At 35.7% G+C, this 15,440-nt stretch overlaps 1 long non-coding RNA gene across 2 annotated transcripts in view; it reads left to right on the forward strand.

Annotated features, from left to right (window-relative positions):
* Positions 1-594: 594 nt before the first annotated feature.
* Positions 595-15,440, forward strand: part of LOC126952007 (uncharacterized) — a 46,820-nt gene continuing 31,974 nt past the window's right edge. For both annotated transcript variants that reach the window (XR_007724764.1, XR_007724763.1), the window contains exons 1-3: positions 595-2,238; positions 3,830-3,899; positions 10,961-11,087. This is a non-coding gene — a long non-coding RNA (uncharacterized LOC126952007). The remainder of the gene's footprint in view (positions 2,239-3,829; positions 3,900-10,960; positions 11,088-15,440) is intronic.

Genomic DNA, 15,440 nt, shown 5'->3' on the forward strand with positions numbered 1-15,440 from the left:
ATAAAGACGTGAGAGAGAAATGTTTGAGGTAATGAATATGTTTATGGTATAGATTATTGTGATAGTTTCACAGATGTATATTTATTGCCAGATTTATCAAGTTGTTTATATTAAATATATACATCTTTTTATGTGTCAGTCATGTATCTCAATAAAGTGGCATAAAAAATTAAAATAAAATAAAACACAAGATCATACACAAACTAGCCTATCAATAAAAATAACCTAATTCTTAATTTTGCATTAACAAACTTATTTTAATTATCTGTATATCTATTTCACTTGATAAACAGCTTTTAGGTTCCAAAAGTTAAATATAATATTTTAAAGTAATAAATCATAAAATATAACAATTTTTCATGTGGTGCTATGGATATATATCATATATTAAATCATGTGTGGTATGTGTATGTATATATGTCTTAAATTTTATAATTTATATATTATATTGGAAATAATAAGAACAAAATTTGAACTAATTTAAATAGGATAAACATTGTTTTCTTTTATTCTGAAGTGAAAATATAGATCAGACCCTTTTCTTCAGTTCACTGAGGTTTCCTCAAATGGCTTGACACTACTGAATTAACAAAGTTAGACTCTCCTCAATTTTTTAATGTATTAAAATAAAAGTCTCTTCCACTAAAACATTCACTAGAATTATCAAATCTTCACCAGTGAAGTGCAGTCATTAGATAGATGGATGGGTTTTTACTCCTCCTATCATTTTTAATTGTCATGGAATTACATTTATCCTCCCTAAACCAGTACAATGTATGCTTTTCTTGGTTCAGTAGAAAGGGATGCATCCAAGGAAAGATAAATTATTCCTTTATCACCAAAACATTTATTAAATGTCTATATTTTTAGGGGGCTGTGCTGAGTGTTATAAATGGGAATTAATTAGGCTAAATTCCTGCCTCTATCTCTATTACAACAGAAGATAGACAACAACGTTGCAAGAATTTTAAGGCCATTCATTCAACATGGGGATGCGTTCAACATGGGGATGCAAACAGATAAGTTTTTACCATGAACATTTGCATCCTTGAGCACAGTATATTAGTGTACTGGGTGAAAAGGGTGATGCATGCCATGTGATTAATTGCCTCTCACCAAACATGGTAAGAAAGATCCCTGCCAAAATCCTATGACTCGACAGAGTGCTGTCCAAATGAGATCATGATAAGAAGGAGTAGGCACAGTGGGTTTTTTTTTTAATCATCCATATCCAATCTCAGAAATTACTAAAAGAAAGGGATTTCCAGCTTGCATCTGCTTTATACATTTTAAAAATCCTTTATATGCTGTGGGGAAAAATGTTAAACAAGGAATAAACTAGTTATTGGCAAACATCACAGAGAGGCACACTAGAGTAATGGAAACGTCTCATACTCATAGAAATTTAAGCACATGCTTAGAGAATTATACACATTTTGTATATTACATATACTCAATGCACTAACATATTATTTACTCTACCTATATTCCCCATCTCTACATGGGAAGATCCTATTAATCTTACCACATCTCTCTCTCAAACTCATTCCTTCTTCATTTGTTTCAGGACAATCAAATTAACATAAGTTGTGAATCATTTTGTTCTCGATAATTACAATAACCTCCTAGTCATTTTTTTGATTTTCCATTATTGTATTTCATACAATATTGCTTTTGAGGAAGAAACTCACTTTAAAGCAAAAAAAGTACAAGAATGGGCTCATGCTCATGGATTTCACTGATTTTACTATGTACCCCACCAGTCTGAAGCAGCTGGCTTGATAGAATGATGGAATGTCCTTTTGAAGACTGAATTACAGCACCAGCTAGGTAATAATACCTTTCAGGGCTGGAGCAAGATTCTCCAGAAGGCTCTGATTCAGCGTCATTATATGGTACTGTTTCTCTGATAGCCAGGATATATAGGTCTAGGAGTCAAGGAGTGGAAATGGGAGTGGCATCACTCACAATTACCCTTGGTGACCCGCTAGCAAAATTTTGGTTCCTGTTTCTGCAGCTTTAAGTTCTGTCAGCCTAAAGGTCTTAGTTCCACAGAAACAAATGCTTCTACCAGGAGACACAACAATGATTTCATTGTATTGGAAGTTAAGACTGCCACCTCGCCATTTTGGGTTCCTCATGCCTTTGAGTCAACAGGCAAGAAGAAAGTTGTGGTGTTGGCTGGGATTATTAATCCTGACCATGAAGGGGAAATTGAACTAATCCTCCTCAATAAAGGTAAGGAAGGGTATGTCTGAAATCCAGGAGATTTCTTAGTGTGTCTCTTAGTATTATCATACCCTACAATTAAAGTCAATGGAAAACTGTGACAATCCAATTCTGGCAGAACTACAAATGGCCCAGACCTTTCAGGAATGAAGGGTTAAGTCACCCTATCAGGTGAAGAACCATCAACAGGTAAAGAACCAAAATACATATATTTTTCTCCTTGGCGGTAGAAAAAAGATACCCCTTTGAACATGATTTTCTTTGAACATTCATTAAGTATCAGTGTATTACAAACCAAAATATTCCTTAGCCTTTATTTATTTCATTTGGCATCTAACCTCATAAACTATGGTTTGACAGATGATCCAACCAAATTATTGTACATTTTAGTTAAATATTTTAGGATAATGGTTCATAAAATAATCATTGGGATCAACTACTCTGAGCTGAGCATCTAAAAAGTCTTGGTACAAAAGTTCTAAGCGATCATATCCATTCTGCACCGTAGGGGAAGTAATCACAAATTTATTTCGGTAATGTCTATGTTAGTCAGTATTTTTACTTTCCTGCTATTCAGAAGACTGAATATTAATAAACATAAATATTTGTGATTGTTAGAACCAAATGCAAAATGAAGCAATGTTGTTTCTACATTTTTATGTTGAAAATAAACCAGATTTAATTTTTACCCTACATGGGATAGGAGAGAATACACAAATCAATTTCATTCTGAAATGAGACAAAGAGATTCTGGCATTTGTTAGGACTGTCTAAAAGTAGAAAAAAAAAAAAAAAACTAGATATTTGCTTTAATGGGATAATACTGTGTTTTCATAGGTACCACAAAGCTATTTCCATAGCTTTCAGTGGGGGCATATTGTTTTAATCGCCTCTATAGTGACTGCTATGGTTTTGTCTTGGTTCACTCACATTAAGTTGCCGAATCCCTATTTGTGTACATAGACTTGCATTTATAAATATATGCCTGGTGTCTGTTAATGACCTTCCACTGACCAACTCTGCACAAATATCTCTTATCTGAACATTTAGAGCAAAGTTTGGTAAACAGTGCAAAATTCAGGAGAGAAGACATAAATCAAAACTAAAATAATAAGTTCAAAGCCTTGAACTCTTGCAATATATTGTTTTTCAATCTTGGGAGTCATTGAAATGATTACAGAGACCCAAACTATTTGAAATGCATGTCTAAAATCTAACCGGGATGCAACCACATTTGAGTAAAAGGCTATTAAAATGATGAAGTCATTATATTGTATCCAAGGATAAAAGACATTGTAAATATTTAGTCTTTCACAGTCACAAACCACTTAAATGAATGAATATAGTCTATTCAATGGTTTCTGGTTCTAATTGCCGCCAGGAAATGTCAAATTCACATGCTGTCCCAGAACACAAGATTTAGCTTTTGGATTTTTAATTTAGCTAAAAGATGTGTAAAAGCACACAGTCATTCAGATCTCTATAGGCTCCAAATCTGTGTAAGATTATATACAAATAATGTTTAAGCTAGCATTGGCAATCACATTGGCTAACTAACTTTAATGTAATTAATTGTATTTTTGTTTTTTATTTTTTTTAGGGAGAAACAAAAATAATGAAGGATGAAAATTTGGAGAGGCACTATTTTCAGTAATAGTCTTATAAATGAGGTAAGGCTCAAAGTTGCCAAAATGGAATCTGGAAATAAAGATTCATCAGCCTTATGTCTAAAGTAAATCATAATTGTTCTGAAAATGATTAACGCTGGGTGACAGCCAATGTTCCTTTGATAAAATAGTACTTAGTCTGATGCTACAATTGAGTAGACAGGAAATGGCTCACCTTTTGGTAATGAATTAACTCTTTCGTACAGGCCTATAGTAATTCCAAAACATAAGTTACAAAAATGGCTCAGATGCCAGGAAATTACACAGAGTTTCCCAGGATAGCAGACAATTGGGTGTGTGCATTTTCTTTTTACTTTTTTATTTTTCTTTGCTTTTTCTTCTTATCAGTATATTTGACAAACAATGTACCTATTGCTCAAGGAGCTTCCTATAATTTCTTTGCGGATTTGGCTGCATCAAAGTAGAAGTTAGTAAACAACAACATAACAGTAGTATTCAGTGACTTTTTACTTTGAAAAATTGCACAAAATATTTTTAATAACTTTGTAATAAGGTGGGATCCAGGCAGATCAAATTCTCATAATTTGTCAAAGGTAGCCATTAAAATTGTAATAATGTATTGGAATTTCTTGATTCCTGGAGTGCAAAAAACTATTAAGCTGGGTTTCTGTCATCATACAGTGTATTTAAATGCTTCTTTTAGACATGTCTTTGCATTTCACACCACACTTCCTATATGCAATATTGCCAAGCTCAGTTTCTTTCTTCCCATGGGCATAACTTAAATGCATCTAGAAAATGATCTGAACTGTAGAGTGCATATCATTTTAAACTGGAGAGAAGAATAAAGCCTTGGAGACAGCACAGTATGTGGTTGTAGTAGTCCAAGTTAAAAATGACCTAAGTATCAACGAGGGATTTGAATGCTAGACTAGTGTGGTTATTAATGGACAAATACTCTTTCCTCAACCAAGGAACTGCTTCTATTCCTTGTAGTTATGGGAATAGGAAATGGAAAGAGACAACACTTTACTGGCAGACACATTACTGACCCTGCAGAGGCAGCAAGAAAAACGAGCAGAGAAAGCTTCAGAGAAGAGAGTCCTGACAAGCAGAATGATTGCTTCAGGAAGTACAGGATTCCTTGGACATGATGGTGACTGGGTTGGGTAACCACCTAACAGAGTAGAATGGATCAATCAATGGGTTGTTGAATCAAATCATCCTAGAATGTTGAAATCACTGGGAAAGAAGCAAAGGCATCCTGATTCCTGCCATTTCTGACTCATGGGTATTTGAGAGAGCCAACCTCTCACTTCACTTAGGACACATTGACAGCCATTTGCTAGCCATATATCTGGCATGGTCTTGAATTCAAATATTCATTCTGTAATCAGAAAATGTCTTGATGTTTTGCTTTCATAAGTATAGCTATCAAAATAATATATTAATAAAATGCAGTTTTTAGACCACTGTAACTCTTCAAGACAGTTCTTAAAATAAATAAAATGATTAGGAGGTTTTTAAGTTACAGATTTTAGCAAATATATTTAAGTTAGAAAAAACAAACATTAAATATATGTTTTCAGATTTATATTTAGCTTATTTCACATATCAACTTTGCTAACTTATAACAGTAATCAAATTTTATGAAAAAACATATTTGGAACTAGGTTCAATACAATCTAATGCATAAAAGACACGAAGGAGAAATAAATAGTGGAAGAACATAAATACAAATGATTAAATAAGAAAGCAAGCCATGTTATTACAGGCTAAATAATACCTAGAAATGGTCCCCACTTGAAAGCAGATACTTTGTTTTTCCTCCTCTCTCTTTCATTATGCTAGAGGGAATCTAGAGCATAGTTGACCCTGGAAACAAAGACAAAATTAAAGGAGTCAGACAGAGGGAAAACCAGTACTCACCTCTGCTATCTTGAACTTGAGAGATAAGTAGAAAGTTTCTGAAAAAAGATGACTTTTATAGAACTGTGTTTTTTAGATGCTTAAAATTCTTCCACTAATCATGCATTCTTCCACTTGTGATATATTATTAAATTCTAGAACAGAAATTTATCAAGGCTTTCTGGGTCTTCAAGAAACAATTTATATAAATGAAACTGCCCCTGGAAAGGATCATAACATAATCAGCAGACACTTGGCCAGTTTTCTTTATAATAATGTAAGAAAATCTATGTTTGCTGGTAAGGAAAAATAAGATGGTCTTCTAAGGAGCTGTGAATAAAGAAAATTAGGTACCTGAATTGGGAAGAAATGAAAATAGAAAGGTATCAGAGATGGGCTTTCCCTGGATCTATGCCTTTTCTGCAGGTTACTTCACTCTACGTATAAAGGGGTCCAGCTCTAGCTGTTCTTCCCTAATGATATTATTGGCAGTCAGCTGAATGTCTGCACAGAGAATGTCACAGTCACGGCAGGATTTTTTCTGTATTGAAAAAGCAGAAACCAAGTTCTTGGCACTCCATCAGAAGAGATGTGATTTCCTAACTAAAGCAGAATGCTCAATCAGAAGAGTTTTTGGAACTTTTCCCTCTGCCATGGAACCTGGTGAATGGTTTGTGTTTTTCCAAAATTACTTGAAATTTAGCTGCTGGGAGGCTATGCCGGCCGTTCCAATTTTTCTTTCAATTTTGCATTTTATTGGATGCTTCCCTCAAGTCTTCCAGCATAGTTCAGTCATTAGTCAGAGCTGGAAGGTTTATTATTTATTTTGACAGTCACCAGCCTATTTTGTCAAACCATACACATTACTGCTCCATTTGACAGGTGTTACTCTTAAAATCCTTCAGTTTATTTTCCCCCTTTGTGTGAGGCTTCTATGTCTACTGTCTTGTTTACTTTCCCAAAGGAAGCACAATACATTTTCTGGTTGATAAAAGCTTGATTTTGTTGCTACTTTTCGGTGACAGATTAAGCAGCCATTGGTCAAAAACTTTTTTTCTTGATTTAATCAAAAATTTGGTGAAGTGTTTACACTAGGAACCATTAGGAAATAAAATAAAACAAAGAAAGAATAGTGAATGTAGTGTAGGTAGAGGCAGAAAAACATTGCCATTTTACCTGCAATGTGCGTACTGCAGGGGATATCGAAGTTAGAATTTCTTAAGAGCTCTAAGGTTAATTGTGTATTACAAACTGCCATAGAAGAAAACAGAGGGAGCTCTGATGACATAGAAGAGAGCACTATCCAGATTAGAAAGTCAGGTAGGTCCTCCTGGAGAAGACGACAGCTAAATTGATTTGTGAAGATAAATAATAATGCAGACAAAAGGAGATGACAGGATGGGCAATCTGTGTGGATGCCAATATAGGAAGGATGGTGAATCTGATTTGAATATATTGCTTATAACATATCACGAAAACATTTGTGTGTGTGTGTGTGTGTATATATATATATTTTTTTTCTGATGTTTGTGACTCATCTCTGTTACCCATTTAGTTCTCTAATTTCCTTTTCTGCTCAAATGTTATGTCTTCAGGAAGCCTTCTCTGACCACCCAATGTAAATACTTCTCTACCACTTCCTTGGTAGCTCTCCATCTTTAAGCCTTGCTTCGTGTTTCTCTTTTCCTTTCTTTTCTTTTCTTTCTCTCTTTCTTCTCTTTTTTTTTTTTTTTTTTTTTTTTTTTTTTGAGACAGAGTCTTGCTCTGTGGTCAGGATGGTGGGCAGTGGTGCAATCTTGGCTCACTTTAACCTCCTAGGTCTCCCAGGTTCAAGCGATTCTCCTGCCTCAGGCTTCTGAGTAGCTGGGACTACAGGTGCACACCACCACACCCAGCTAATTTTTGTAGTTTTAGTAGAGACATGGTTTCACCATGTTGGCCAGGATGGTCTCGATCTCTTGACCTCGTGATCCACCGTCTAGGCATCCCAAAGTGTTGGGATTACAGGCACGAGCCACCGCCCCCAACCTGCTTTATGTTTCTTATGGGAATGCTTCATTGTCTGTCAAGAAGGAAAGCAAATATTTAATAAACTAATTGTTGTTAGTCCCCTTCTGATTCTTAGCTGTACTGTGCAACACACTACTTTAACGCTCAGTGGCTTAAAATGCAACCATTTATTAGTCATGATTCTGTTTTCCAAGAATGAGAGCAGGACTTGTCAGGGATGGCTCATCAGTGTTCTGTGATCTTGGCTGCATCTACTCATTCAGGTGGTAGTTGGGGTATAGGATCAAAGGTGACCTTACTCACATGTCAGGAACCATGGTGCTGGGCTGCTGCTGGGGTCCTTTTATTCACATAGCCACTTTCTCCAAGTGGATAGCCTAGACTTCTTTTCTAGAAGCCTTAGGATAGCAAAATAATGAAATAATCAGGTTCTATGTCTCTTAAAGTCTAGGCCCTGAACAAGCACAATCTCACTTCCACCACATGGTTAAATCAAATCCAAAGCCTATCCAGATTGAAGGAGAAGATAAATAAATTCCATTTTTTTTAAAAACATGAGGAGTAGCATGTACCTGCAGGCAAGGGAGGGATTGTTACAGTCATTTTTGCCAACTATTCTGCATACTCTCTAGAATTCAAACTGCTCAGGGACATAATCTAGTTGTGTGGAATCAAGAATATAGTTGCTCATTTATTGACTTTTCATCATGTCCACATTGAAGCACAATTAAGTACCATATTCACATCTCCAGTCCTGATTTATTTTTTATTGTGACAGGTTCTTGCTCTGTCACTCAGGCTGGAGTGCAGTGGCACAATCCTGACTCACTGCAACTTCAGCCTCCCGGGCTCAAGCCATCCTTCACCACAACCTCCCAAAAAGTTGGGAAGTTGGGAGGGACTACAGGTTTATGTCACCATGCTTGGCTAATTTCAATTTTTTTTTTTTTTTTTTGGTTGCCCAGGCTGTTCTCAAATTCCTGGGTTCAAGTGATTCTCCCACCTTGGCCACTCAAAGTACTGGAATTACAGGCATGAGCCACTGTGGTTGGCCCTCAACATATTTTTAAACTAGAATTTTTAAAAAATGGTCTCTGTTTATTGGACATTTATATTTATATGCCCTAGCCTTGCTTCAGAAACAATAATATAACAACAAATTCATCTTTCCTCCCATTTTATTTTTTTCTTCCAATTTTTTCTGCTCTGTAAATGGTATTCTTTCAGACTTTTATTATCACCAAGGATTTAAAATGTGAAGTTACCTTTCTCTCTCTCTTTCTGTCTTTTGTTTTTGCAATCAGATGGACCCAAAATCATATTTGAAAATTGGTTCTACTATGTACTGACAATGTGAAATTGAGTAAATCACTTAACCTTTCTGAACCTATTTATTCTTCATTTAAAATTGACAGAATATCTTCATCTCAGGGTTGTTCTGCAGATTAGTTAAAAGAAAACTTTGTAGACAGACTGAAGAAGATGTTAAGCACTCACTAAATGTAAATTTCCAGCTTTTGAAAGTTTTTTTTTCTAGTGATTATGTTCTCCATGTGCTATTATTAACATTTTATAGATATTCTATGTCTCTACAACAAAAGAGTAAACTCCTTGAAGACAGTGACTCTAGAATTCTTAGGGTAGGGTCCTACATACTTAGAATTTGGAGGATGATAAACTCTGTCAAATGAATCACACTAACATCAATTAGAAAGCATGAACATTTTGTGGGGGAGAGTAAACATAAACTCACTGCTTTGTTGAAAATTAGGCAATGTAGGCAATGTATATTGTCATTTTTATTGTTGTTAGTTTGCATTCTACATTATGCTGTGTTCTCTATAAAGCAAACTCTCTTTTAAAAGAAAAGTCCGTAAGAAAATAAGAGGGCTTGTGTAAGGGGAACTACTGATTTTGACAGTCAGAGGAGAGTTTTTAAGACAAAATACCAGATGTTGGAGTGATTTTGGTAATGACATCCCTTTTAGCGTTGCATGAAGATCTTTATACCTCCTTTTTAAAAGTTCAATAATATCACAGCAATACATTTTTAAGCAAATATATTTTAGAGACCAAATGCTTTTTTTTTTCTTCTCTGAAATATGATTATTTCAATTACTAGTAGCAACAATTAATCACTGACTGATTCATCAGCTTGCAGCTGGGATTATAGAGCTGACTTCCTTTTTTTTTTTTATTCCTGTTCTACTCTGCTCAGCAGGGATTGAGTGATAGCAAACTAATAACCTTTCCCTACCCTTAGTACTTTTTCTTAATACTAGCAAAGAAGAAAATTTTAAATATTTTCTCAAGTTCATTTTTAGCCCACACAACTCATTTTTATTAAGCTTTACTGAGATATACTTGACAAATATTTTATCTATGTATATAATGATGTAATGCTTTGATATACATATATGTTATTAAATGATTTCCAAATCAAGTTAATTAACATATCCATCTACTTATGATTTAGTAAATTTCAAGTATACATTACTATTAACCTTAGTCATCATGCTGTACATTAGGAATCCAGAAATCATTTATCTCATCATTGCAATTGTAAACTTTTTGTAATTATGTATCCCCATTATTTATCCCCATTTCCCACACCTCAATCACCTATTTGCAATTATATATCCCCAATATATTCCCATTTCCCCAACCTGAATCCCTGGTACCCAACCTTCTAATCAGTTTTTATGAGTTCAACTTTTTTAGATAAGTGAAATCATGCAGTATTTGTTTTTCTGTGTCTAACTTATTTCACTTAGCATAACGTCTTCTAGGTTCATCCATGTTGTTGCAAATGACAGAATTTCTTTCTTTTTTAATGCTGTGTAATATTTCATTGTATGTATATATTTTATACATATATACACACACACTAAAATGTCTTCATTCATTAATTGACAGACACTTAGGTCATTCTCATATCTTGGCTATTGTAAATAATGCTGCAAGAAACATGAGAATGCAGAGATCTCTTTGAGATAGTGATTTTATTTCCTTTGAGTATATTCACAGAAGTGGAATTACTGGGTCATATGGTATTTCTACTTTTATTTTTTTGAGAAACCTCCATACTGTTTTGCATAATGTTTTTACTAGTGTATATTCCTCTCAATAATATATGAGTTTCCTTTTCTCCACATTCTCACTATACTTATCTTTTGACTTTTCAGTAATAGCCATTGGCAGTGGAGCAAGATGGTGGAACAGAAGCCTACAACTTTTATCCCCCCGTAGGAACACAAAATTTTAACAACTACCTAAACAGAGGAAAGCACAGTCACAAGAATTAAGAATCAGGTAGGCCATCACAGTACTTTGTTTTAGCTTGATATTGCTGCAAGAGAGGCATTAAAGAGGGTAGGAGAGACAGTCTTAAATTGCCAACACCATGCCTCCCCCATCTCCCAGCATGGTCCTGTGGGGCAAAAAGAGTCTGTCTCCTTTAGTGAGAAACAGGGCAGTGACTGAGGGACCTCACACTGAACTTCATACTGCCCTGTCACAGCAGAAAGAAAAGACATGCTGGGCTTAGCCAGTTCCCAGGCATGAAGGGAGCCATAGACTGGCCCTAGACAGAGGCAAATTGCCCATTCTAGTGGTTGCAACTTGAGTGTATTGGCAAGCCTTGCGAATGGAGGCCAAAGTTCTCTGGTGTCCTAGCTAAACCAGAAAGGCAGTGTAAGAAACAAGGACTGCAATTCTTAAGCAACGCCTAGTTCTGGGTTGGGCTCAGAGCCAGAGGACTAGGGTGGCACATGATCTGGTAAAACAAGAGCTGGGGCAGCCAAAGGAATACTTGTGACACCATTTTCCCAAATCTAGGCAGCACAACTGATAGCAATGAAGGTGACTCTTTCCTTCTGCTTGAGGAGAAGACAGTAAAGAGTAGAGAGGACTTTGCCTTGCATCATGCATACCAGCTCAGCCACAATAGAATAGGGCACTGGGCAGGGTTGTGAGGCCCCCATTCCAGAACTCTAGATCCCAGACAACATTTCTAGACACACCCCAAACCAAAAGGGAATCTGCTGCCTTGAAGGGTAGGACCCAGTCCTGGCAGGATTCATCACCTACTGGGGCTCCTTTAATCAGTAGGTCCTGAACAACCAGCAAGGATACCCAGGTAGTACATGATGGACCATGGGCTGTGAGACATGTTGGCTTCAGGTGAGACACACCACATTCCCAACTGTTGTGGCTACAGTGAAAGACTCCTTCTGTTTGATAAAAGCAGAGGGAAAAGTAAGAGGTCTTGTCCTGCACCTTAGCCACAGTGGGATAGAGCAACAAGCAGGCTGTTGGGGTCCCTAAGTCCAGGCTTAGGCTCTCAGTCAGGTTTGTGAACCTTCCCTGGGCCAGAAGCCTAAGTCCCAGGTCTGGTAGCATTCACCACAAGCTGACTGAAGAGCCCTTGGGGCTTTAAGTGAGCATCAGCAGTGACCTGGCAGAATCCCCTGTGGGCCAGTGATGGCAGTGGCCACAGGGAAAGGCTCCTCTGCCTATGAAAAGGGGAAGGAAGAGCAGGATAGACTTTGTATTGTGGTTTGAGTGTCAGCTTGGCTACAGTAGAATAGAACATTAGGTAAATTTCTAAGGTTTTTGACTTCAAACACTGGCTTCCAGACAGAATCTCTGGACCAACCTGGGACCTGAGGAAACTCACTGCCCAAAAGGGAAGGACAGAAATGAGGCTGGCTTCACTACTTGCCAATTGCCAAGCCCTAGAATCTTGACCGAACATAGGTGGTAGTTAGGTAGAGGTTACAGTGGGCCGTCGGTGAGATTGAGTGCTGTGTTGACTTCAGGTCTGACCCAGTGTAGTTTCAGTGGTGGTGACCACTGAGGTGCTTGCATCTCCACAGCCCAGTTTCAGGTGGCTCACCACACACACAGAGAGACTTTGTTTGGGAGAAAGTAAGTTAAGAGAACAAGAGACTCTGCCTGGTAATCCAGAGAATTCTTGTTGATCTTATCCAAAAATCACCAAGGAAGTACCTCTTCTAGTCTGCAAGAACCATAGCATTATTGGACTTGGGGCCTAAATCCTTTCAAATACTTGAAAAATCTTCCCAAGAAGGACGAGCACAAACAAGCCCAGATTGCAAAAAATACAATAAATACCTAACTCTTTAATGGCCAGACACCAACAAATATCTACAAGCAACAAGACCATCCAGGAGAATATGATCACAGCAAATGAACAAAATAAGGTACCAGGGTCAATTCTAGAGAAAGAGAATTTTTCTGACCTCATGGAGGTCACAGAGATATGTGACCATTCAGACAGAGGACTCAAAATAACTGTTTTAAGGAAAATCAGAGAAGTTCAAGATAACACAAAGAAGAAATTCACAATTCTATCAGATAAATTTAACATACAAATTGAAATAATTAAAAAGAAGTAGAAATTCTAGAGTTGAAAAATCCAGTTGACACACTGAAGAATGTCAGTTGTCAGAGCCTCTCAATAGCAGAAGAAAGAATTAATGAGCTTAAAGACAGGCTATTTAAGATACAGTCAGAATAGACAAAAGAAAAAAGAATGAAAAGCAATGAAGAAGGCCTACGAAATCTAGAAAATAACATCAAAAGGGCAAATCTAAAACTTATTGGCTTTATAGAGAAGGTAGAGAAAGTGATAGAGGTAGAAGGTTTATTCAAAAGAGTAATCTTTTTTAAGAAAACCTGTTATGTCTATAGTCTGAAATTATTGAATATTGCATTCTTAAAAAACACACATTCATAACAATTGTACAATGTAACTTTCTATTTCACTCTAAAGCATAAAAGCCAGAAGATGTATTTCTCAGATTTTCAAATGACATTCCAAAATTATATATTCTTTGCATATTTTATCTCATTTGACAATACAAGAGCAACAAAAGTAAAAAAAGAAAGAATAATATCATCAGACAACTTCCCAAACCTAGAGAAAGATATCAACATTCAAGTACAAGAAAGTTATAGAACATGAAGCAGATTTCACCCAAAGAAGACTACCTCAAGGCATTTAAAAATCAAACTCCTGAAGGTCAAGCATAAAGAAAAGGTCTTAAAAGCAGCAACAAAAAAAGAAACAAATAACATACAATGGAGCTCCAATACATCTGGCATCAGACTTTTCAGTAGAAACTTTACAGGCCAGAAGAAAGTGGCATGACATTTAATGTACTGAGTTAAAACAAACAAACAAACAAAACTTTTTACCTTAGAATAGCATATCTGGGAAAATATCCTTTAAACATGAAAGAGAAATAAAGACCTTCCCATACAAACCAAACCTGAGGAATTTCATCAACACAAGACCTGTCCTACAAGAAAAGCTACAGGGAATTCTTCAATCTGAAAGAAAATAATGTTAATGAGCAAGATGAAATCACCTGAAGATATAAAATTTACTGGCAATAGTAAGCACACAGAAAAACCAGAATATCATAACACTATAATCCTGGTGGAGAAACTAAAGGGGAAAAACTAAATGATGAATCAATCAAATTTTATAACTACAACTTTTTAAGACATAATACAATAAGTCATAAAGAGAAAAAACAAGTTTAAAAAGTTAGAGGACAAAGTTAAGGTGTAGAGTTTGTATAGTTTTCTTTTGCATGCTTGCTTGTTTGTTTATGCAATCAGTGTTAACTTGTTAGCAGTGTAAAATAAGGGATTGTAAAATAGCATTTGCAACCCTCATGCAAAACTGAAATTGAAAAACATACAACGGATACACAAAATATAAAATAGAAGATATTAAAGCACAACACTAGAGAAAATAACATTTGCTAAAAGGAAGACAAGAAGGAAGGAAACAAGAACACAAAACAAATAGAATATAAATAACAACATAGCCAGAGTAAGTCTCTACTCATCATCAAAATAACATTGAAAGTAAGTGGACTAAACTCTCCAATCAAAAGACATAGAGTGGCTGAATGAATAAAAAAAGAAGACCTAATGATATGTTGCCCACAAGAAACACACTTCACCTATGAAAACTCTACACACAGACTGAAAATAAAGGGATGAAAAGAGATATTCCATGCCAATAGAAACCAAAACAAAGCAGGATTAGCTACACATATATCAGACAAAATTGAATTCAAGACAAAAACTATTAAGAAAAGATGAAGAAGATCATTATATAATGATAAAGGAGTCAGTTGAGCAAGAGAGATAATGATTGTAAATATATATGCACCCAACACTGGAGCACCCATATATATTTATAAAACAAATATTACTGGAGCTAAAGAGAGAGATAGACTCCAATACAATAATAGTTGGAGGCTTCAGTACCCCACTTTCAGCATTGGACAGATCTCCCAGACAGAATATCAACAAAGAAACATTGAATTTAATTTGTACCACAGGAAAAATTGACCTAATAGATATTTATAGAACATTCTATCCAAAGTCTGCAAAATTTATTCTTAGCACATGAATCAATCTCAAAGATAGACCAGACCATATGTTATGTCAAAAAACAAGTATTAAAACATTGGAAAAAAGTGAAATAATGTAAAGCATTTTCTCTGCCACAGGAAAATAAAACTAGAAATCAATAAAAAGAGATTTTGGAAACTATACAAAGACAAGAAAATTAAACAATATGCACCTAAATGACCAGTGGGTCAATGACAAAATTAGGAA

This window comes from Macaca thibetana, chromosome 4 (genome assembly GCF_024542745.1).
Source record: "Macaca thibetana thibetana isolate TM-01 chromosome 4, ASM2454274v1, whole genome shotgun sequence".
Taxonomy (NCBI): domain Eukaryota; kingdom Metazoa; phylum Chordata; class Mammalia; order Primates; family Cercopithecidae; genus Macaca; species Macaca thibetana.